Source organism: Apodemus sylvaticus, chromosome 2 (assembly GCF_947179515.1).
Source record: "Apodemus sylvaticus chromosome 2, mApoSyl1.1, whole genome shotgun sequence".
Classification (NCBI taxonomy): Eukaryota; Metazoa; Chordata; class Mammalia; order Rodentia; family Muridae; genus Apodemus; species Apodemus sylvaticus.
The window spans coordinates 73,543,388-73,566,921 of record NC_067473.1 but is presented as its reverse complement, the minus strand read 5'-3'; the positions used below and the strand labels follow the sequence as shown (position 1 = coordinate 73,566,921).

At 49.9% G+C, this 23,534-nt stretch overlaps 1 long non-coding RNA gene across 1 annotated transcript; it reads right to left on the bottom strand.

Moving 5' to 3' along the window:
• Positions 1 to 23,302, bottom strand: LOC127678581 (uncharacterized). Its single transcript, XR_007976600.1, has 7 exons — positions 23,173 to 23,302; positions 19,834 to 19,894; positions 15,708 to 16,403; positions 13,938 to 14,080; positions 8,971 to 9,060; positions 3,537 to 6,064; positions 1 to 1,928 (listed from the first exon to the last, which is right to left on the bottom strand). It is a non-coding gene; the product is annotated as an uncharacterized LOC127678581 (long non-coding RNA).
• Between the last annotated feature and the right edge of the window lie 232 nt (positions 23,303 to 23,534).

The window sequence follows — 23,534 nt, the reverse complement described above, 5'->3', positions numbered from 1 at the left end:
TAAAGTCAAATTCTGCTTTATTCAGATAGCAAACGTTAAGACAGGGTTTTTTAAACCTAATTTGTACATCCTTGAAAGCAGGAGCCCAGAGCATCCTGGTCCAATCATCTTTGTGCCTGGCTACACAGACGCCAGTCCTGACCACACTTAGCACCCTAGGACTTGCCCGTGGCGGTACCAGGTCTGGAGGTGGCTACGCTCTACTGTGTTCAGCTGCTCAGGGCTGAGCTTCCCCGCTGCCCAAGTCTCTATGGCTACTGAAATCAAAGTGCTGAGCCCAGTGTTGGCCCCTTGGAGCAGCAGGCGAGGGGAGGGATACAAGCCAGGAAATACAGAAGATGAGAACAGGAGCCAGGGTGCTGCAAGCCTTTAATCCCAGCACCCGGGAGGCAAAGGCAGGTGGATCTCTGTGAGTTCAAGGCCAGCCCATATGCATAGCAAACTTCAGGGCAGCAGGGGTTACACAGAGACAGGCAGGTGGAGAGGGGCAGGGGGGTCAAGCATGTTAAAAGGCAGGAAAGAAGGGGAGGCCCAGGGCTGAGGCCAAAGGGGGTAGTGCCTCCTCCTCCTCCTCCTCCCAATGCCCTGTGCCTTGTTTTCCCCTAAGGCGAAGCCAGATGCACCCAGTGAAATGCAGCCACTTAAGAGCAAAACAGGACCAGCCTGAGCACAAGTGCAAGGTGAGGGTGCTCATCATGTGCTCCTCCCCCTTCGGGGCCCAAATACGATCATTGCTTCTCTCTGCCTCGAGCTAGCATAGGGTCAGGAAAACCTGAGTAAGACACCTTGGCTAAGGAACCTGCTCAATGCATGGCAACCACCCTGTGTTTCTTAGCCTGGAAATATCCTGCTCCACACCAGGAGGTGACCTCAGGCTGCTTCTCCACCTGGTAGCCCCTCAGCTCCCCAAACCTCATTCCAGAAACCATGGCTACATTGCACAGGGCTGCTGTCTTGCTGAGGGTATTTTTAGAGGAGAGAAGCTTGCTGAAGCCATGCAGATGGCTCGACCCTGACCTGGAAGATCCCTGGACTGAGATTTTTGCCTGGTTCACCTCCTAGATTTGGAGCCAAAGACCTGTCTGCCCCTTTCCTACAAGCATCTAGGCTGGATGGGGATCTTCTTGAGCAGGATAACTGTACCCTGCATGCCAAGGCCAAGTGCTGGGGTGGAGAGCTGTAGGGTCTGCAGAATGCTGAGGCGCCTCCCTGCGTGCAGAATCTCTGGGGTGGGCAGGCAGTTTGGTCAGAGGCTGTGTGCTTAGGGCATAGACTGGGAGCCTGTGCTGATAACAAAGGATGTTGGACTGTTTCACGCTAAAGGCAGGCGTTGAGGAGTAGGGTCGCCTTGATTCTACAGCATGAGTGGTTCAGAATGGCCAATCCTGGGAGCTTCTGCAGCAGGACATGGTCCTGGGAGCACAGTGATTTCCACCGTCAAATGACTTTCCTCACTTGTGCAAGGGATGTGGAGAACTAGGGTGCCCCTGCCGCCAGCCGCCCCTGCTCTGCCACTTCAGAGTATGTGGGAAGAACTCTTCATGGCAGGATTCTTCGGGCAAAATGGACTTGAGGTAAGGGCTGCTCTGGCATGCTTTTGCACTGGAAGGCGTGGCTGCACCTTGAAGGCCTTGCCCCTCGGGATGTCTGCTTCAATCCTTTGTCACTGCCCACATTCTGGGCCCTAAGTTATCACACCAGGACAGCCTAAAATCTTCAGAAAGCCTCTCTCCATATTCAAGGGGGCCTCAAAGCCTTGTCTAGGCCACTCCTCTTCAGGTCCATGGGGTCTTTGAGATGGTATAGGGCACAGGAACCTTCACCATGTGATTTTTCTAAACCTCATGGCTCCCCAGATGGTGTGATGGATGCCTTCTGGGCCATGGAGTCCTCCTTACAAAGTGCTGCCACGCCCTGCTTCCCGAGCCCTGTATCCATGGAGCAGACAATGGTAAGTACACTGAGCATGGAGGAGTGCCTTCCCCAGCCCACACCTAAGTGTGGTAAAGGCAACATCGAAACCAAGCTGACAGGCCAGCCCTCATCCCGCATCTCTAGCCCGCCTGCTCTGCTTGGTCCTTCCCTGAGGGCAAAGGATCAAGTTGGGGGGCTTTGTCCTGGGGGAGGGCATCTGGAAATGTCTGGACATTCTCTTGGTTGTGATAACTGAGATGCATTCCATCTCAGTGTATTCCAGAGAGGAATTAATGAGTTAGAGGCCAGGCCTGCAAACACCCGCTGCGCAGGGCCCACTGCAAAGAGCTATTGAGCCCCAAACGTCCACGAGGCCTGGCAGGGTGGTGGTGGCGGCAGCATATACGCTGTCTCCCTTGCTTCCTCGTAGGTCCCAGTCTCATTAGCCCCAGGGAGAGCTTTTCCTCCCTCACCCCGTGCAGGAGGCAGACTCAAAGAGACCTCTCTTTGCTATCACAGGGAAGGAGACACAATGACGGACGTCTTGTCCATTTGTGTGTGGTTCCTGGGCCATCAATCTTCCCGCAGAGCCTCAGTCACCCCGAGACTCAAGCCCACTGTCAGTGGCCGCAGGCTCAGAGATAAGATAATAGTGAGAACAATAGGAAGGTGACTGGCTAGAAAAGGGCCAGGGGACAGATGCTCTGTGTCCCCTCTGCAGTGTGGAGAGCCCTCACAGGAGTGTGGGCTTGGTCTTCATGAGGACTGGAGGAAAGGGATGTTTCCCATTCTGCTGTTAGTACTCAGCCCTGAATGGACAGAGCCCTGTCCGCAGGCTGATGGCTAACTGCAGGCTCCCTGGCCGGTTCAGGCTTCCCAGGTTCCCACAGCCCCAGATGGTACAGCTCTCTCTCTATACCGCTTCCTTCATAGCCACCCTGACCCACACTACTCTCTTCTCTCTAAACCCCGCAGCCTGGCTCAAAGTCAACCCAGCCCAGCCCGGAACAGGATACCATCCCAGTGTGGCATCTCCAGCGCTTGAACTTAATTTCCAGCAGTGGGGCGTTATCTTAGCAGCATATGTCTGCTGGTTACACTGCTGTGTTGTTAACTCATTCCTAGATGAAAATCACAGTGCCAGGACCCTGGCCTGCAGGGGAAGCTAGACGTAGAACTGGGGCAGATACCCCCAAACTGCCTGTCCTTTACACTGTCCAGAGGCTGTACACCAGGCAGGTCTCCCTAGCTGGGCTGTATGCTCCTCCAGGAGAGTTCTCGTCTCCAGCTCCTTCCTGCAAGTGGCTCTGCGGGGGAGAGTGGAGATGACAGACCTCCTTCCCCTCTCCACACTGCAGAGGGGACACAGAGCGTCTGTCCCCTGGCCCTTTTCTAGCCGCTCACCTTCCTACTGTTCCCACTGTTGTCTTACCTCTGAGCCTGTGGCCACCGGCAGGGGCTTGAGTCTCGGGGTGACCGAGGACAGGGAGGAGGAGCCCGCAGTAGCCAGGCCCTTCTTTGTGGGCTGACTTGCTCACTCTGGCTCAGTGTGGGACTGGGCACACGGGCGGGGTGGGGGTGGGGCTCCTCTGATTCCCATACTAATGATTTTGCGTACTTACTGGCATGGAGCAGGTAGGTGCCTGGGCACAGGCGTAGGTGTGGCTGAAGCAGTGTCCTGAAGAGGTCAGGTACCAGTGCTGGCTGGCTGGCTGAGGGTCATACTCTCTAACTTCCACATCATTCACTGCTGTCACCATGAGTGTGTTGAGCACCTCGTTGGAGAGTTTGGACCTCTCATCCATCCTGATCCTGCTTGTGACCCTGAACCCCGTTCACAGCAGGAAGTGGAGATGGGCACACAGACCACCACAGTCATGAGTCTGCTCAGCAGAGGGAATCGGCAGTGCTGAGTCAGGGCGCTCTTACACAGCACAGAGAAGGGGAAGCTCTGGGTAGTTACTTTCAAGCTCCCCCACTCCCTCAGCAGCGCTTCCTCGCTGTATCCCTCTGGGAAAGTGCAAAGTACCTGGCAAGGCTGAGAATGTCCGTTCCCAAAGCAGGCCAGTTGGGTCCTGCTAGGCCAGGCCACGGTGTCTAACACCTCCATGTTCCTAAGCTGTGCGGGCCAGTCTACACCAAACCTCTGCTGGAGGTACTGGGCCCCAGTCTGGATCATTCTCTCCATCAGCCCGGAACCGCTGCTCCACAGTCTCTGCTCAGTTCAGGAAGATGCCGTGGAGCTGCCTGTCCCGGAGGCCAGCAGTGAACTCTTCTTCTCTGGGCCCTGCCCGTAGCCGGAGACTCTCCAGTGCCATGTAGGCATGCCCCAGGGTGGAAATCAGCTGTGACCAGCACAAGATCCTCCCAGCAGACCTCAGACACGGGCTTATAGATGCTCAAAAAATCCAAAATGAGGTGGCAGAGCTTGAGGAAATGGAAGCCCTTCACCAGCTTCAGCATGTCTTTGGTCCTCTGCCCAACCTGGGCCCTGGCCTCTGCCACACTCTGGAGATGCCTAGCCAGGGCCTCTGCCACACTCTGGAGGTGCCTAGCCGGGGCCTCCGCTGTAGGGAGCTGCTTGCTCCCGCGCCCTTAAAATGGCGCGGGTTTCCACTTTCCTCCTTCCCACTGGCGGGCTCCCTGTCATTAACAAGTCCTTATTTGGGTGGAGCCTGTTGAGTCTTGTGCCTTCCACGTGGATACAGCCTATCAGCAATGCCCACGTGGCTAAGCCTGATTGGCTGGCTATTAGTATTTAAGGGCTGGGCTGATTCTCTCCGGGGTCAGAAGAAGAAGTACAGGGATCCTGAGTAAACTGCTTGAAGAAGATCTTCCTGTGTTGCGTTATTCCTTGCCAGTGAGGGTGGTCACGACACTCGGCCACACTCCGGAGGTGCCTAGCCGGGGCAGACCAGCTCGCGACCAATGGGGTCAGAGTACGCCTCTTGCTGGCCACCCACCTGACAGCACTCAAGTCCTTCAGAGGAGCCATCTCCTGCTCCAGCGGGGCTGTGATAGCTTGCAGCTCCCTGACCCTCTTGTTCGAGGACTGGTAAAACCTGCAGACAGTCCAGATGTGCCGGTCACACGTCCTCACCAGATCAATGTCACCACAAGCATCCACCACAGCCACGTGCAGCTGGTGGGCCACACTGTGCACCGGCAGCAGCTGAGGGACGGCCTCCCGGGACTTCTCCACGAGGCCTCCCTTGCAGCTCAGCATGGCCCACCCATCCGTCCCCAGAGCCACCACCCAGCCAGGCTTCCAGAAGGGATGCCCAGCTCATCCAGGGCAGCAATGATGGCCTCGAAGTACCGTCTACTGTCTCACTGGGGAGGGGGCTGGGGTGATGTAGGACTCCTTCACTTCCATCTGCTTCAAGGAGCGTGCGTATATCCCCACGCAGGCCTGGCTGGAGGGGTTTGTGCAGCTGTCCAATAGCAGGCTCACACACAAGGAGCCCGGATGTCTCTCAGGATTTCCTTCTTCAGAGAATCAGAGATATACTTGATGAACTGGGTACATGTGGTGTGGTTCCAGTACTTGCCTAAGAGTGTGGTGCCAGTGTTCTAGAGCTGCTGCAAGACTTTCTTGAAGTCATTCATGGAGCTGGAGTGGTAGGCTATGGAGGAGGCAGCCCTGAAGAAGGACTCCATACTAGCCGCGAGGTCGCTGGAGATCTCTGGGCTGAGAGCAGGCTGAGGGCTGTCATCTCTGACCTCCATGGTATTGACGCACAATCTGGACGCCTTACTGACCTCATGGTATTTTAAAGTTTCCACTTTAAAAGGCCCGTGTAACCTTGGACCAAGCGGGACGACTTGTCGTGGAGAGCTGGTCTTTCTGTGCGGACCGAGCAAAGCAGCTTCACCTCTTTGGAGTCCATTACTAACCAGGGAAACTGCCCAAGCCAAGGCCTCTGAATGGAACAGGGTCTGCATGTGCTCCTGACACGCCTGGGCTGTCCACTTCTCCTTCACACACGCCGGGAGGAGGGCAGTGTGCAGTGGATGTCTCCACAGAGGCTGGGTGTGAGGCGGCCTCTACAGCTGAGGCCTGGGCCTGGCTGTCAGCTTCTCTCGCTGCCACCATCTTCTTTCTCCCTTTGAAGAAATTAAATTACCTTTGGATTCATTGTTCAGAGCCCTGCGAACCAAGACTGCATTAAATAAGTGCTCCTTATATAAAACGGAGAAGCTGAACACCATGCCTCTCTCTAGAGATGGTTGCTAACCTCCACGAGCCCTCCCCAGCATTACCAGTGAAGGCCAACCTGGCTCCCTAATGGTGTGTGTGTATGTGTCTGTGTGTCTGCGTGTATGGGTACGTATGTCTGTGTGTGTGTCTGTGTGTGTGACTGCATGTGTGTGTGTGTGTGTGTCTGTGTGTGTCTGTGTGTCTGCATGTGTGTGTCTGCATGTGTGTGTCTGCGTGTGTGTGTGTGTTTGTGTGCGTACGTGTGTCTGTGTGTGTCTGTATGTTTCCCTTCCTTCCAAACACCAATGTATCTGACTTTTTTTAGTTTCTTCTATGACATACTCAAGTTAAAACTGAACCTTACAGTGTCGCCTACCCTTAAATGATTCCAGCCATGTACACAGCTTCCTGTTGGATGCTTCTAATGCTTTTTTAAAATTAGTTCTCATCATCATCATTATCATTTTTGAAACAGGGTTTCTATATAGTGCTGGATGTCCTAGAATTCAATATGCAGACTAGGCTGTCCTGGAACTTACAAAGATCAGCCTGCCTCTGCCTCTCAGAGTGCTCAGATTAAAGGAGTATACTACCACACCCAACAAGGTCCTGTTTTAAATAGAAATGAACATAAAAAATAATAGCTTAAGAAAACCCTCCTATATGAAAACAAGCAGGGGAAAGTACTAGAAGATCTAGAGATCCAACAGGGAACATGGAACCTTACAACAGGAGCTAAGGATTAATCCTGAGGGCTGTAATAGGGCTCAGCAATTCCTGCTCCTCCAGAGGACCAAGTTCACTTTCCAGCACCCACACTGGAACCACAACTGCTCCTGAGTCCAGCTCCAGGAGATACGACCGTCTTCTAATCTCTGTGGGTACCACACACACATGGCAGACATGCACAAACATACACCTAAGCAAACATAAATCTTTCTGAAAAGCATTTACCCATGTGTATGGGTATCCTGTCTGCATGTGTGTCTGTGTGCCACTTGTGCACTTTAGAGCTATACCAGTGTGGTCACCATGTGGGTGCCAGGAATCAAACCCAAGTCCTCGGGAAGAGCAGTAAATGTTCTTAAACCTGAGCCCTCTCTTCAGCCCCCAAATTAATATTTTTAAAAATAAAGGACTTCAAGTAAAGGAATTAGGGATGGAAAGATGGCTCAATGGTTAAGAGCACTGTCTGCTCTTCCAAAGGTCCTGAGGTCAATTCCCAACAACCACATGGTGGCTCACAACCAGCTATAATGGGATCTGATGCCCTCTTCTGTCATGAAGGCATACCTGCAGATAGAGCACTCATATACATAAATAAATAAATCTTTAAAAAAAAAAAAGAAAAGGAAAAGAATTAATCCTGATGGTAACAAAGCCATGATGGTGCTTCAGGAAAGAAGAAGGGGGCTCAGAAACAACAGCAGACACAGAACATTCCAGAACACAGAATTATTGGGAAATAAAAAAGCAGAGAATGAAGAAAAAGAAACCAAACAGCCTTGTCTAGCCCCAATAGAAGAAGATGCCCTAGTCTTACTGCAACGTTCTATGCCAAGGCTGGTGGGTATCCAGGGGAGGCCTCCTGTTCCATGAGGAGAAAGGGAAGGAGGGGTGCAAAGAGGAGAGGGGGGAGGGCTGGGAAGAGAGGAGGGAGGAGCAGCTCTGATTGGGATATAAAGTAAATAAATAACTTAATAAAAAAGAACATTTTTATAAAAAAAAATCAAAGATCTACAGAAGAGCTGTTAGCATATTTAAAAAAGAAAAACTGAAAACTCCAAAAGGAAAAAGAAAAACAAAACCAAATTGTTAGAGGAAAAAGGCAGAAAATACAGAAAAAGAAATAAAACATAGTCTTGTCTGGAAAGTCTCTGACTAACAGAAGAGTTTTGAGAAAAAAAGAAAACAATATGAAAGAAATCTGCGGAAATCTCATGAGGACGCTTTTCCCAGCTATGATGCTATAGAGAGAGACGGACGAACCTGTAACGATGCCAGCTGCAGACATATCATGGATACCTTAGTACCACGGACTGGATTCTCAACAGTGATTATTGCTTTAACTCTGCACACGTCTGTGGTGCTATGTGTACTCGAGTGACCAGAGGTGTATGGTGCCCTGGGCTGGAGTTCTAGGCAGCTGAGGGCGGCAGCTGTGGGCGCATCTGGGTAGGGTGCCAGGGAGTCATCCATGGCTGAGACATGAACAGCCCTCAGCCCTCCGACTGCTGAGACGCTGGACAGATGCTAAAGGCTCTCAGAGGAGAAGAAATGCGTTCAAAGATGTGGGAGTAAGAAGACCACTGGACCTCTCAGCAGGATCAGTTAAAACACAGCAGAGCAGGGCTCGCAAATCATGTGAAGGAAACGGTTTCCATCTGGACTCTCACGCGCATCAACCCATCCCTCGGTCCTGTGGGTACCGTGGAGGCAAGTCTGCAGTGTGTATCTACCTTTATTAGGAAGGCACCTGAAGATGTGTCACTGAAATGTCCACAGGAGGGACAGATCCAGAAAGCAGGAGAGTGACAATGTGACAGGGGAGTTGCTAGGCCACAGCTATGTGGAAGGCTAAGGAACTAGTTTGGTAACTCATTTAGAAGGTCCAAGAGGAAAGCGCCCAGATAACCAGTGAATCCAACAGTCCTCAGGATGTGTGGCCACAGGGAAAGACAGCTGAGGAGGGGCTTAACCCCACTGGAGAGAGTTTGGGGAAGAATCGGACCAAGTACAAAAAAGAAAAAAATTTACCCCCCAAAAATAAGAAAAAAGTTCTTCAATGAAGGACAAATCACAACTTAGCACTTGGCAGTAAATAACACACAAAGACAATTAGGCAAATAACTTACATTGATGTAACCATAAAAGTTTGCTGTTCCTGTTCTGAGAGGATGGGGGGGAGTGTCTTCATCCTCCACAGCAGGAAGCACTAGGTACATCTAAAATTAAACCAGGAAGAGCAGTGAGCACTTGTGACACTTGCTTACAAATGACCCTGCCTGCCGATGTGGGCGGAAGACATCAAATACGAGGCGCCAGGAGACGGCTCAGCACGTAAAGGTACTTGCCACCAAGCCTGAAAACCTGAGTTCAATCTCTGGGACCTATATGCTGGAATGAGAGAACAAGATTCCCACAACTTGTCCTCTGACTGGCAGGCATGCACCCACATACATGCACCCACATACAATAAATTCTGAATAAATAAAATATAATTCTAAAACAGTTGAAATGGATTTGGGGTCTCTTAACAGGGCAACAAGGCTCCTACTAGACACTTCAGGCTAACAAATAAAAAACCCAGTGCCAAAAGGGTTTCTTCTTTTGCAGTTGGCCAGTGAGAGACCACAAACCCCCAACCACCACAGGACATGTCAAGGACACTGATCATCCTCCGGAACTTGACAGTGAGACCCTATTGCTATAGACGCCACGTACCTGAGTCATAGACCATGGAGAAATCACGCTAGTACTGACCTAGAAGCTTTGTCCCTATCGGTTAACATTCATACTTCGAGAAAGTGCTATGCACACTCCTGGGGGGAAGGTAACCCCACCAACATTACCCACTTATGAACCCCGCAAACTACAATAACGGCCTGGCAAGACATGCCGACTGGTGCAATAGTATGGTAAATGTCACGAGAGTAGTTATTTTCTGATTACTTTTAATAGTAGTTCCTTAAGATAGACTCTACACCTGACACCTTTACTGAGGCCAAGAACCTGTGGCTCAACAGGTCACAGGCCCTGTGGCAGAATGATGACTATCATTCTACTACATGAACATAATATTAACAACCCACTAATGGCTTATCAAAGTACCTATAGAGTCGTGCATCTCTCAACCCTCGGCAGAAGAGTCTCTTTCTTCATTCAGTAGATGGCAATCAATAGAGACCCACAAGTGGTCAATATGCAGGCTGTAAAGACTGGAGCACTCAGCTCCGCACAGCTATATCCCACACACACACCCAAGTCTCAGGGAGTTCACTCCTGCCTTAGTCAGGACCATGACCAAGGCAACTCTTATAAGACTGATATTTAATTGGGGCTGGCTGACAGGTTCAGAGGTTCAGTCCATTATCATCAGGGCAGGAGCATGGCAGTGTGGAAGATGTGGGGCTGGAGGAGCTGAGAGTCCCGCATCTTGTTCTGAAGGCTGCTAGCAGAAGACGGGCTTCCGGGCAGCTAGGTTGAGGATCTTAAAGCCCACACCCACAGTAACACACATACTCCAACACAGCTATACCTCCAAACAGTGCTACTTATACACACCATCACACACCCTAGCCCAGCAAGAGCCTGCTGTGGTGGTGCATGCCTATAGAGTCTTAGCTCCTAGGAGGTGAGGCAGGAGGATTGGAACTACACATCTTCATCTTCAACTACACAGTGATTTTGAGGCCAGCCTAATATACATGAGACTATCTCAAACAACCAAACCAGACTCCCCCCAAAACAAACAAACAAACAAACAAACAAACAACCCAAAAAAACAACTTAGGTTGGCCTGGATGTTACTGTTACTGAAAAAAATCCATCCTGCTCCTCCCTCTCCCTTTTCCTCTCCCTTTCCCTCTCTCTCCTTTTCTTTTCTTTTTTTCCACACAGTCTCAGGCTGGCCTCTCAAACCCTTGATCCTTCTGCCTTGGCTTCCTGAGTCCTGGAATTAGGATTACAGGCATGCACCACCATCTCCAATGATAAATTTTAGTTTCTTATCAGTTAAATGTAAATTAGGTTTCTAGATGTGTTCTGGCAGGAAGTGAGAGACCTCATCAAACACGATCAAAGTGTGAAAACAGAGCATAAAACATGGAAATAAAGGAGCAGTCAGATATTCTGCAGAGTTACAAACAAGACACTTCTAAGTGAATGAATCCAAAAATGAAAGACTGGCAGGAAACACTGCGAGCAGAGCAGACGCAGTTCACACTGAGAGTTAGTCGGGCAGTGACTGGCACTCAGAGGGAGAGCGCTTGCCCTGCGTGTGCCAGGCCCTGGGTGCCATCCCAAATGCCATGAGAAGATGACCGTCCCCCGTAGGCTCGGCGCTGTTGGAACGGCCAGGTGCCCATGACTGACAAGTGGGTGGCTACCACTTACGTCTACGTCTGCTGAAAATCTCGGAGCCATTCGATGGGGAAGATGATGGAAATTAATGTTAAAGTGATTGCACCAAACTGAAATGTCTGTCTGCAAACAGGTCCAGGGCTGGAGATGTAGCTCGTAGCTGTGCTGGCTGGTCTTAGGTTAACGTGACAGAGCTAGAGTCACCAGAGAAGAGGGAGCCTCAGTTGAGAAGCCACCTCCATGAGCCTGGGCTACGGGCTAGCCTGCAAGGTATTTTTCTTAATTAATGTTTGATGGGAGAGGGCCCAGCCTATAGCAGGTGGTGCCGTCCTGGGCTGCTGGGACTGGATTCTAGAAGAAAGCCGGGGAAGCAAGCCAGTAACATCCTCCATGGCCTCTGCACCAGCTCCTGCCTCCAGGTTCCTGCCCTGTGTGAGTTCCTGCCTGACTTCCTTTGTTGAAGTGTAATACGGGAATGTAAGCCAAGTAACCCTCTTCCCGCCCAAGGTGCTTTGGTCATGGTGTTTTGTTCTAGCACGAGAAATCCTGAGACAACTCAGAGCAATAGTAACCCTAACGAGCACGGTGATTGTCTTAGTTAGGGTTTCTATTGCTGTGAAGAGAAATCACGATCACTACAACTCTTATAGAACATTTAATTAGGGCTGGCTTACGGCTCTGATAGTGTCATGGTAGGAAGCATGGCGGCACACAGACAGACATGGTGCTAGAGAGGTGCCTGAGAGTTCTATATCCAAATGGACAGGCCGCAGGAAGAGAGGGACAATGGCCTGGCTTGAGCATCTGACACACTTCCTCCAACAAGGCCACACCGACTGCAACCAAGCCACACCTCCTAACAGTGCCACTCCATCACACAGTGCCATCATTTTAATACCAACATGATAAACACAAATGTGTCCATTCACTGAGAAGGAGCCCAACTTGTAACAAAGTAAGGATCTTATCTGAGTCTAGTACACGCAGCTCAAAGCAGCAGGATTCGCTTTGGGTATTTACCATGTAAATGACTACAGTCTGGAGGCTGTTCCCATATGGAAAATATTACTGCCTACTTGCAAAATTGGTTTAAGTATCACATCAAACATACATAAAGCTTTCAGCATCGGACCAGTCCCTGGTACACATTCAGGCCACAGAAAAGCCACTGCCTCTATTTCCAGAACTGAGGGGGAAAAATTACCAAAAGAGAACTGTGAAACACTCCTACATACGTAGATCATACTACTCTGAGATAAGATACAAGAAACAAAACTGTCTTGCTGCCTAGCTGTACAGCTGTGGTGCTGATGTTATGAAAGCGTGCCACACTGACAGGCACCCAGACCTGGGGAAAATACAAGTCCTCTGTCACCATGAGAGAATGAGTGCTCAGTAACTTCTGAAATGTCTAGGGAGCCATCCAAGCGCTGCAAACAACTGGAGGGGTGTACCGCAGCGGCAGAGCGTTAACCGAGCACACGCAAGCCCTGGAGTCAAACTTCAGCACCACACACACACACACACACACACACACACACACACACACACAAGAATGTAAGAATAATTATGGAACTGTGAATAATGATAAAAACAAGTATCTAGAAGAATGCTAGAAAGTGGAGCTAGAGAGATGGCTCAGTGGTTAAGAGCACTGCCTATTCTTCTAGAGGGCCCAGGTTCAATTCCCAGCACTCACAACTTGTGGCAGCTCACAACCATCTGAAACTCCAGTTCCAGGTGTGTGTGTGTGTGTGTGTGTGTGTGTGTGTGTGTGTATGTGTGGCGCCCTCTTCTGGTCTCTACCAGCACTGCAAACACATGATATACAGATACATATGCAGACAAAACACTCAGACACTAAAAAAAAAAAAAAAAAGAGGAAAAAGTGTTAGAAAGCAATCCAGATGACAGCTGCAGTATAATGAAAGGAACATGCCGATCAGGAAGCCATCCACAGCACAGGTTATGAGAGGCGCTGTTGCAGTTCCTGTGTGCACACAGCGGCCTGCCCTGCCAGCTCCTGCCGCACTGCACACTAGTGAAATCAGGAAGCACCAGCTCTAGAACACAACAGCTCTCTCCCCATCAGCTGGCATGTCTGCCACAGTGATGCAAAGTGAAGAAGTAGAAACAGATGCAGGAGACGTCCGTACAGCTCTGATAACCCTCAGAACTCTGAGGGCCAGGCCTTCTGACATTAACACCCAGGCTGGCTGGAAGAGATGGAAGACCTGCGGCCACTGAGGTGAAGTAGGAACATCCCATGTCACGTGGTCCATGTGTCTTCAGGCTCTGCTCATGCCATTCACATGCTCTGTCCTGTCCATGTGCCTTCCTCCATCCAGCACCTGGATGTATGTGCCTTGTAACCCTTCTCTGAAGGCTTCTGGACTCCTCTCTCCCACACCCAGACCTGTCCTGCACCAGTAGCCAGGAGCCCCAGGGCGCTCGTCCAGACCTCTTATGGAACTCAGCTCTTTCAGTTTCCCTCAAAGGCACTGGACCCCAGCATACGGCTGATAGGCAGAGAATGGGAGTAGAAGACTTAGGGACACACGGACAGGAGGAAGAGTGAAGAGGTGATGGAGTACAGTGACCCAAGCAGGCAGTGTTCTGCGGGGCAGAAGACAGGCTCATTCTCTACCCATAAGGAAAGGGCAAAAATGGGAGCCGGCCACGGCTGCCCTGAGGCCCTGACCGATGACCGCAGAGTACAAAAGCCCGAGGAGAGCCTTACCCCAGGAAACCAATAGTTCGTCTGCTCCGTAGAGTTCCTGCTGGTGGTCTAGCAGGTTCCACCCACCCGGGGGAAATGCACAGCGGCCAAGTCCTCGAATGTGGCAGGGAGCTCCCCGGGCGCCACTCCTTGTCAGGAGGCTCCTGAAACACAGATCAGCACTGCTCAGCCCACTGTAGGAGTGAGACACGAGGCCTTCTCAGCCTTCTGAAGACACCTTTCTCCTGGAAAGCCCCCCTAGAGGCTCAGGAATGAATCCCTTGCTGAAAGTCATCGAATCCACAAGCTCCAGATAGTGCTTAAACCAAACTGACTCAGTCAAATCTAAGGATCTTCAAGAAACAGAAAAACTCACAGGAGAACAGCATCTCTGACTGCACATGGCCACCTGGAGTCCCAAGGTCACCTTATACCCACTGTGGCTGCAGAGGGGACTGCCTGTCACCATGATACCCCCAATTAGATGTGAAGGAAGCAGCCGTTAAAAAAGAGCTAGAGATGCTTATAACTAGGGAGGGCTTTACCCACACCACACTCCCAGAGTCCTGAGGCTCTGAAGATCAGACCTCTTATTATTACCTAACACTGAAAAGCAAGAAGAACATGAAGAGAAGCCTTGCTCTTCCTCTGGATTCTGGGAAACCTGGACCAGGGTAGAAGGCTCCCTACAGCACTGTCTGCGGGACAGCTGAGCTACCCACTGACCGACCCCGATCACCAACGGTTCACTGTTAAATCCTACGTGCTGGCGATGGCTGAGAGCTCGAGAAGATCCGAGTCACTCAAAGACTCCAGTGAACGGGTCCTTAGCTACCAACTCTCCGGGTAATGAGGCAGACGTGGAGGGAGAGCATTCTCATCCACTGGGGTCCAGCAGACCTGTGCCAATGGAGAAGGTACAGGGCTGGAGGCCAGCGCCGGCCATAACGGTTTACGGATTTTGGACTCCAGGAAGTTGCTTCTTCCTGAGCTAGGTTTCTCCAACCATGGTGACTTTACCAAACCTTAGGCCCAGCTCATCACTCATGAAAAACCTTCGACATTCAAAACTTAAATATAAACCAGGTGGGTGACACATACCTTTAATCCTGGCACTCGGGAGGTAGAGGCAGGCAGATCTCTGTGAGCTGGCGGCCAGCCTGGATAGCCAATGCTACAGAGAGAAATCCTGTCTTGAAAAGAAAAGTTAAAGATATGGACTATCACAGCGTGCCCTGTGCTCAGTTTTTGATGGTGGACCATTTCTTGAGTTTTTGGATAAAGATTGCCTTTCTTTCTATGAGAAGTTAGGATTGGGCTTTTCTGTCTGTAAAACAGAAGATAATCCAGCATCTGTCCCAATTAAATGACTTGATACCTGTACAGCACTTAAAGCAACACCTAGTGCATTAAAGCCCTGCGAGCAGGGGCTGGAGACACACTCCCTGGTTAGGAGCCCTTGCTGCTCCCCCACAGGACGCTGGTTCGGCCCCAGCACTCACAATGGCAGCTCCTAATGTTTATGACTCCAGTTCCAGGGCATCTCATGCCCTCTTCTGGCTTCCACAGGTACTGCACACGTGATGCACAAACACAAGTAGGCAGAAATTCATTTACATAAAAAATAAATACAATATCAAAAATTATAAAAGCACAGCGTGAGCTCTGGTGACCACAGAATGTCAGAGCGGAGTACTGCTACTATTTTTTTCCACCATCATCTTGTGTTTTATGTCACTTTTAGTATGCACCCCTCCCTCTCTACAGCACCACGATCAATAAACGTGTTACCTGGATGCAGAAATCAATACTGTCCTTAAATAACGTGCTGCTCCTGGAAGACTGAGGGTGCCACTGCCGATTTCTTTTTGCCTCAGATCCGACTCGCAGTCTGAATACAATGCAGGGATGGCGCCACTCCCTGAAGCGTCCTTGGGTTCGGCTCTTGGGCTAGACGGGAGCTCATCTAGATCATCAAAGTCTCCCAGAGGCCCTGGCAGGTAGAGTGTGGGATCGTCTGCAGTGAGGAGGTGTTCATGGCTGGCCACAGCATCTGCAGGACTCTCCCTGAGACTCTGAAGGTGGGCTGCCCAGACGGGGTCCTTGGCGGCCAGGGCATTGACACAGAATATGTGGGCCTTGCTCTTGACATGGTATTTGAGAGTTTCCACCTCGAATGGTCCCATGTAGCCTTCTATTAATTGTGACCTTCTGTCCCTGACAGATGGGTATGCTCGGCAGACAGCACAAAACAGAGTTGTCTGTTCCTCGTTCATGATCAGCCACAGAAACTTTGTAAACCACGACTTCCTGATAGAGCGGGGATTTGGGGGTTTCTTGTTTCCTCCTTCCCAGTCTTCCTCCGTTGTGCTGCTCTCTGCACTGAAGGGAGCGTGGCAGGCTTTCTTTTGGGGTGGCAGATACTGTCCTTTCTCTCCGGTGGAACCCTGCATATCTAGTTCTTCCATAAAGTTCACATGGGTTTTTCTTTTTGAGGAAAGAGAAAAATAAAATTAGAAATCCTATGGCTGAGAGCCATCAGGTATACAGAAGGTAGAAGGACACACTCAGTCTAAAATAACACCACTTCCTCTCTACATACTCTAAAGAATACTATAACATAATATAATATTATATTATAATTGAATTCTTGACTTTTTGCCTGTCTCAGCCTCCTCACACACATCTTGCCTAATCCAGAGAGAAATCAAACAGCTGTGCTTTTACAAAATGTTTTCTTTCAAAAAAAAAGTTAAAGAGTAGATACACTGGATCAAATGGCCGTCACTGCACTTTGATCAAGGCCACCTCTGATAGCAGCTCTGTCCTAGGCTCACAGCTGACGCAGGATAAAGCTCCAAGGGCAAGGAAACACAGGGTTTGGAGAGATCACAGAACAGGACAGCACTGTCACTCTATAGCAACTTCCCTCTGGGGCGGGCCTGGCGGAGGGGCCGGCACTCTGCTCAAGTACCATCAGGCAAGACAGCCACCTATCCCTGGACATAGGATGACCCTGGGGTGGATAGCATTTGGTAAACTGCGAAGCCCCTCCGGGTACAGCAGCCCCCCTTGTCTTCAGGGCTGTGTTCCAAGACCCTGGCAGAGGTCCAGACCCCATCTATACGTAAAAGTGATAAGGCTTCATTTATAAATTAGACATAGTAAACAAATAAAATAACAAAACAGAACAATAATATTGTGATTAAAGTTATGGAAATATGGTTTCTCTTCTTCAAAATACCTTCCTGTTTATATTAACTGTGGTGGACAGGCAGTTATCTGAAACTAAGGAAAGGCATGGTGGATAAGGAGGTATGCACTGCACGTGAGCGGGGCTGCTGCAGTCCGGTCTGGGGATGCAGGTGACGCTCAGGGCTCAGCTCCCTCTGTTACACCTTAACCTTCAAAGGTCCAAACTGTCATGCCCTCATCAAGACTTTCCTCCTTCAAACCAAACTGGACTTTCTTTCTAAACAGGAAATGAACTAGACAATTTTAACCCCTGACGCCGCTTCTTAGGCACCAACCTAAATTTCAGTGCTCAGTGGCCCAGGCCTCAGGATTTTTGTTCAGTCTACAAGACTGAACACAAAGCTATTTATAGCCGTTACAACCAAAATGAAGAGCCACACAAGGGGAGACAAATGGGACTCTGTGTTTCTTTGCAATCATGGCAGTCCAAAGATGCCTGTGGTCTATCTGAGGAAACCACCAGAGAGAGCAAAGTCTGTGGATCTGACTAACATGGGGCGACTCCCTGTATTCCCACAAGAGGAACGGCGTTAACTCTGTCGTCTCCTAAAACACAGATGCCAACCCTAGGACTTAGCAAACAGCTGCTCGTTTGTTTTCTCATTCACTTGGTGACAATTTTACTACTGCTGTGTCCAGGCACTGTTCTGGGCACTGAAAATAAAGCAGGAGGTAAGACAGTCACACCCCCTTAGAATTTCCAGTGTAAACAAACACATGCTAAAGGGCAAAACTCACAGGAAGTGGTTGAGAGGGCAGCGTACAAGGGCAGGCAAGGGTAGCGTTCCTCCTGGCTTGGTGGAGAACAGGAGACAGGAGCTCGGCCTTCCCCGCTCCCGCCCTGCTTGTCAGAAGGGACCACCGAGGCCTCTCCGCAGACGCTCCACTCACCACTCACCACTCACCAGGATGATGGCTCAGCAGACTCCCCTGGCCCCCGATGCTGCCCAGCCACGACTTGGTCGCTTGCCCAAAGTCATGGACCAGCTCAGGACTGGCAGCAGTTGGTCCTGAGCTGGGAATACAGAAGGACCATGTGGGCTTCGCCCCAAGTCCTGACACAGAGAGGGAGGGGTCTGCCTGGGACAGCCTCAGTGCTGTGAAGCTGTGGGTGATGTAAGAAAGAAACAACCAAGTGGTCTGGCTTAGTGGTTTAGACACTCTGCTATAAAACCCCTAAGAGAATGGGGAGCAGGCAAAACCAAGGGGCACAGGCAAAGCTAAAATGATATTAAGCCGTCAGTTCACAGGGCCAGAGAGATGGCTCGGTGGTTAAGATCACCAGCTCCTAGCACTGACACGGCAGCTTGCAACCATCTCTAGCTCCGTTTCCCGGGGATCTAACACCCTCTTCTGCCCTCTGTGGGCCCCTGGCGCACACATGCTATAATTACATACATGCACATATAATAAAAGGCAGCTATGTGGCACATAGTGCCACCTGCCAAGGGCTGCCGGAGAGCTGTATGTATCCATGAAAACTCCCTGTGGCTCAAGGTTGGCAACTTAAACACACTAAAGAATCCAAACTAAAACAGTACAAGCTGAAACAACAAAGTGGAACAGAACTCCCACCGTGAGCCAAAGCTGGCCTGGGAGCCTACAATCTGAAGCTTCAGGGACTCGGTGGTTTGCCTCTGTATTTAGCAGGCATGGAGACAGGGCCCAGCCTAGCTGCAATCCCACCTCCCACACAACACTGAGGTCACAGCTCCCTCATCCGCCCTCCATGGAATGAGCAAGGCATGAGCAACAGTCATTGAGCGGCAGTCTACAAACACAAGGTAATCAAGAAGGCTCAGGGCCAGGAGGACCAGGGGTGTAGTTCAGGGGACCGGGTGCTTGCCCAGAAAGGACAGGGCTCTGAGTTCAGCCCCAGTACCTGAGGGGGTAGATGCAGGAAGATCTGAAATTCAAGGTCATTCTTGGCTATTTAGGGAATCTGAGGCCAGCCTGAGCTATATGAGACCATTCGATTTTGGAAATTTTCAGCTTTTAAAGTATTTGCACTTTACTAGTAGAGCACCCTAATGTAAAATACTCCAAAAATCAAAAACCTGTGAGTGCAAGTTTCAGAGTTTGGAGTATTTCAGATTGTAAACTTTTGGATTATGGATACTCAATCTAGAATAGAACATATGTGTGCACAAACATTTTAAACATAATCACTTCTGTCCCTGGCACAAAAGCAGAGGAAAGTGTATTTAAAAATTAAAGCAGAAGAGATGAAAAATACCTACGTTTGTACAAAGTTTCTGGGTGGGTTCATTTCATCTTAATAAACTGTCTTAAGAAAAAAATCACAGCCTCAGAGGTCGAAAGCACTTGAGTATCAATGTGTGGAGCTGGAGAGAGATGAGGTTTGCAAAACCAATGCTCTGGCCACCACTGTGTCCCTGCAGGGTCCTGGGGGATCCACATCCACAGTCTGTTTCCCACCCTGCGGGGGGGGGGGGGGGGAGAACAGCTCAAAGCACTCGGCAGCCCGGCATTCCCCAACTTAAAGAGAGAAAAGGACTGGGCTTGAGCAGATTGCAAAGTGACCCAGAGAAGCCAAAGAATTGCAAAAAAAACAATTCTCCAGGATGTCCTGGCCCAGATAAGACAGGGGACACTGATCTAGACTGGCAGTGGTGGTAGAGACACCAGAATCCTGGCTTACCCAGCAGCATCCATTCTTCCTGCAGCAAGTACAGGGTGATGTCATCAAAGATCACAGGAACCTGAGAGGAAAAAACCCTGCTAAGTGTCAAGTTCCTGTGAGACTTATCTTCTACACCAGCAGTCAGAGCTCCTACGCTATGGATTTACCAATGTGAGTCAGGGTAGGATGCATTATCAATATACATGTACAACCTGCAACCAATCTCTCTTGCAAATCACAAATAGTGCAAATCACAGTGGAAAAACACTAGGATGTCCCAGTCACTGAACTCAATCGGCGTCTTCTTTATGAGGCTGACCTAGGAAATCTATATTTTTACATTGTGTATGTGCACACACTTATGTGTAAGTTTGTAGCCCAGAAATCGATGTCAGGTGTCTTTCTTAATTGCTCCTCATTTTAAAAATTAAATATTTGTTTACAATATTTGTGTATATGAGTATTTTACCTGCACGCATGTATGTATACCAATGATGCCTAGTGTCCGGGAAGTCAGAAGAGGGTCTTAGATCCCCTGGAACTGGAGTTACAGATCGTTGTGATCCACCATATAGGTGCTGGGGTCTGAACTTGAATCCTCTTCAAGAGCAACAGCGTCCTTAATTGCTGAACCATTTCTCCAAGCCCCAGAACAAAAAAGTTTTATATCATTCTCATCATTGAAATAGAATTACTATTATTTGGTATATGACTTACCAAAGTTTTGTCTACAAATATGTAAAACCTGAACAGTTTTAAAAGCAGTCATGGGTGCCAGCAAAATGTCTCAGCAGGTAAAGACACCTGCATCAAAACCTGATGCCCTGAGTTAGCTCCGGAAGCCAAACAGTAGAAGAGTACTGACTCTTGCAGGCTACTCTCTGATTCACCCACATACACGCTCACAGCATAATAATACAGAGGAGTGGAATGATACTGCAAAACAGTCTCTTAAAATAAGCCTCTGTGTCTTTGAGCATTGAGTCTACCAAAGGCGTCTGCAAAGGCTACTACAGCAAGGAAGCCACCAGACAGAAATGAGGCACATGCAAAAAACGGCCTGGGGGATTCGTGTGGAGAAGTGGGAAAGAATCTGATCAGAAGGAAGGTAGATCCCGGGATAAATGCTGCACACCAGGACCAAAGCGCAGTCGATTCCTACAGGTGCAAGTTTTTATAAAAAAAAAAAAAAAAAAAAAAAGTCTGTGACCAGAAAATACAGTAGAGCGCACCTGCCCAGCAGTAGGGAGAGTGCGGCAGGACGAGATCAAGGGCAGCCTGCAAACACAGTGAGAGCCTAGCTCGAAAACAAACCAACCAGCAAAGGAAAATCTCAACTCTTGTGACCAGGGACACAAGGCTGTCTTTTCTTGTTGCTTCTGCGGGTTGCGAAAGTGCCAAGATGAAGGCTAAGATCCTATGCCCTGAGCAGCACAACCAGGCAGAAACTGAATGAGGAACAAAGGGTCTTTTCAGGCAGAGTGACCCACAAATACCTGGCACTGATCCACAAATACCTGACACCCTCTTTTAAGCTACATATGGCAAAATCCTTCTGCTTCTGTAGTATAAAAGGTCAAATCTGCCTTGAAGAAGAGAAATACCCTACTGATGTAGGATGCAAAGTGTGTCTGAGTATCCTATTGTAGCAGGTCCCTCTGTTCAGCACCAAAACCCCCTTCTCTCCACCTTACCCCCCCCCCCCAGCCGTTCCTCCTCCCATCCCTCTCCCTACCGCACAGCAGCCTGAGTTCCTATCCTACCCAGACCTCTGTCTCTTTACTGGTTTGCAATGAATCTTTACTGCCAGTAGCTTTCACTCCGTTCCTTCCTCCCATGGTTTGAATGAAAATGGCCCCCACAGGCTCAAAGGAAGTGGCACTCTTAGAAGGTGTGGCCTTGTTGGGGTAGGTGTAGCCTTGTTAGAGGGAGTGTGTGACTGGGGTGGGCTCTGAGGTTTGAGATACTCCAGCCAGGCCCAGACTAGAAGCAAGAGAGAAATTTCTGAGATTTGAGGTTTTTCAGTTAGTGGTTGGACCTGAAGAAAAATGTTGAATTCCTTCGATTCCTCCAAGATATCTGCATTGCTCTCTTTCCTTGTCAGGTTTAGGAAGACTACCACTGAGCAGAAGAGCTTGAACGTCAACCTTAAATCACTAATTCAAATATTCCCTGCCCCATTCCCCATCTGAATTCAGGTTCAATCTAAATCAATCTGAAGATATTACCCTAGAGAAACCGACATTCCTTTTGGTGTGTGCCTGTGTGTGTTAATACAGGCTGCCAAACAGCTCTCATTCCTTCGGGTCCAGTTGAGCTTGACAGTTGAGCTTTACCCAGATATTCTGCAGACTGCTAGATCTGAAAAATCTCTGTAGCTAGTGGACAGGGAAGGGGTGTTGGGGGGGAAGGGAGGGTGGGAGAGACGCTTACACAAAACAAAAACAAACACAAACAAAACAACTGCTTACACAAAACAAAAACAACTGCTTCTCTAGGTGGACCTTTCCAGATAAGGTCACCGCACCAGACTTCCTCCTCCTTGCCTTCCCTCTCTTGTAGGCCAGCCTTCCCAGGTCGCCAAGGTACTCAGGCGGGAACCACGGGGGTGGGGGGGGGGAGTTCTCTGTGGAATCAGGTTCCTTCCCATGTGTCTATTCCATCTAAGGCCCAGAGTCTGACCCTCGGCACTCCTGGCTCTACACAAAAGAACTGGCTACAAAAAACACTGCCAAAGACCTTAATCCAAAGACGCTGCCTGGCTCTCTGCCAGTGTCCCATAAGCTAGCAACTCTGTCAAGCAAGGCCCTCTCCTCAGCTCTGGGCCACTTTCTCCCCTACCTCATCTCCCATCTCAAAGTCTCTTCTTGCCTAGCCTTGAAGCAAGTTTGTGGAGTGTGTTTCTAAACCATGTCCCCATTCTTCATGAAGTAAACTAGAAATTAGAAGTGTGCAAGAAAATGCCAGAAGCCTTTTTTCCCCTCTCAGTCCCATCCTGGGAAGAAGGAACCAAGCAGCATCTGGCAATTACACCATTTCTCAGTTGCCCACCCTTTAGGACCCACTGGCGTCTTATAGGCAAGGAATCTTCAAAACTCCAAAAACCAAGGAAGGGAAACCAGAAGCACTTTGGCATCACCATGTTTGGCGAGCCCCCACCCAGGGACCACCGGTAGAGCCTCCACAAACAGGGGGTGGATGACCCAAGGGAGGGGAGTGCGGTGGGATGCTTAGACCTGGAGGAGTAAGTGCTTCTTAGACTAGGCAGGTGCTAACCCTGTAAGACTAGCTCATCCGCCACCTCTGACTGGGATGCGCTACAGAAGGGAGAGTTGCCCGGTGCCTTTCCCGTCCTACCTTCCCCGACTCCCCGAGCTCCATGGCCTGGCTCTGGCGGACTTGCAGATCCTCTCCCTCCGACCCTGTTCCAAATCCACCGCGGCCCGCTCCGAGCCGAGATGCCTCGCTAAGAAGACGCACGGCAGCAAACTAACCTCTCCTACTGCGGGAGGCAGTAGCGGAGTAGTTGGCTCAGGTTGTGGTGAGCTGGACTAGTGTCGTACTAGCGCAGCTTTTTACAGCTGCCGCTTCGCAGAGGCAGAGAGGCTCACGGGAAATGTAGTCCAGCCTGGAGAGTCCTGCTAGGACTTGGGTCCACTCCAGCCAGCACACAGGTCTGCAGGTCAACAAGGTTAATCAAGAAGAACAATACTTTTAAC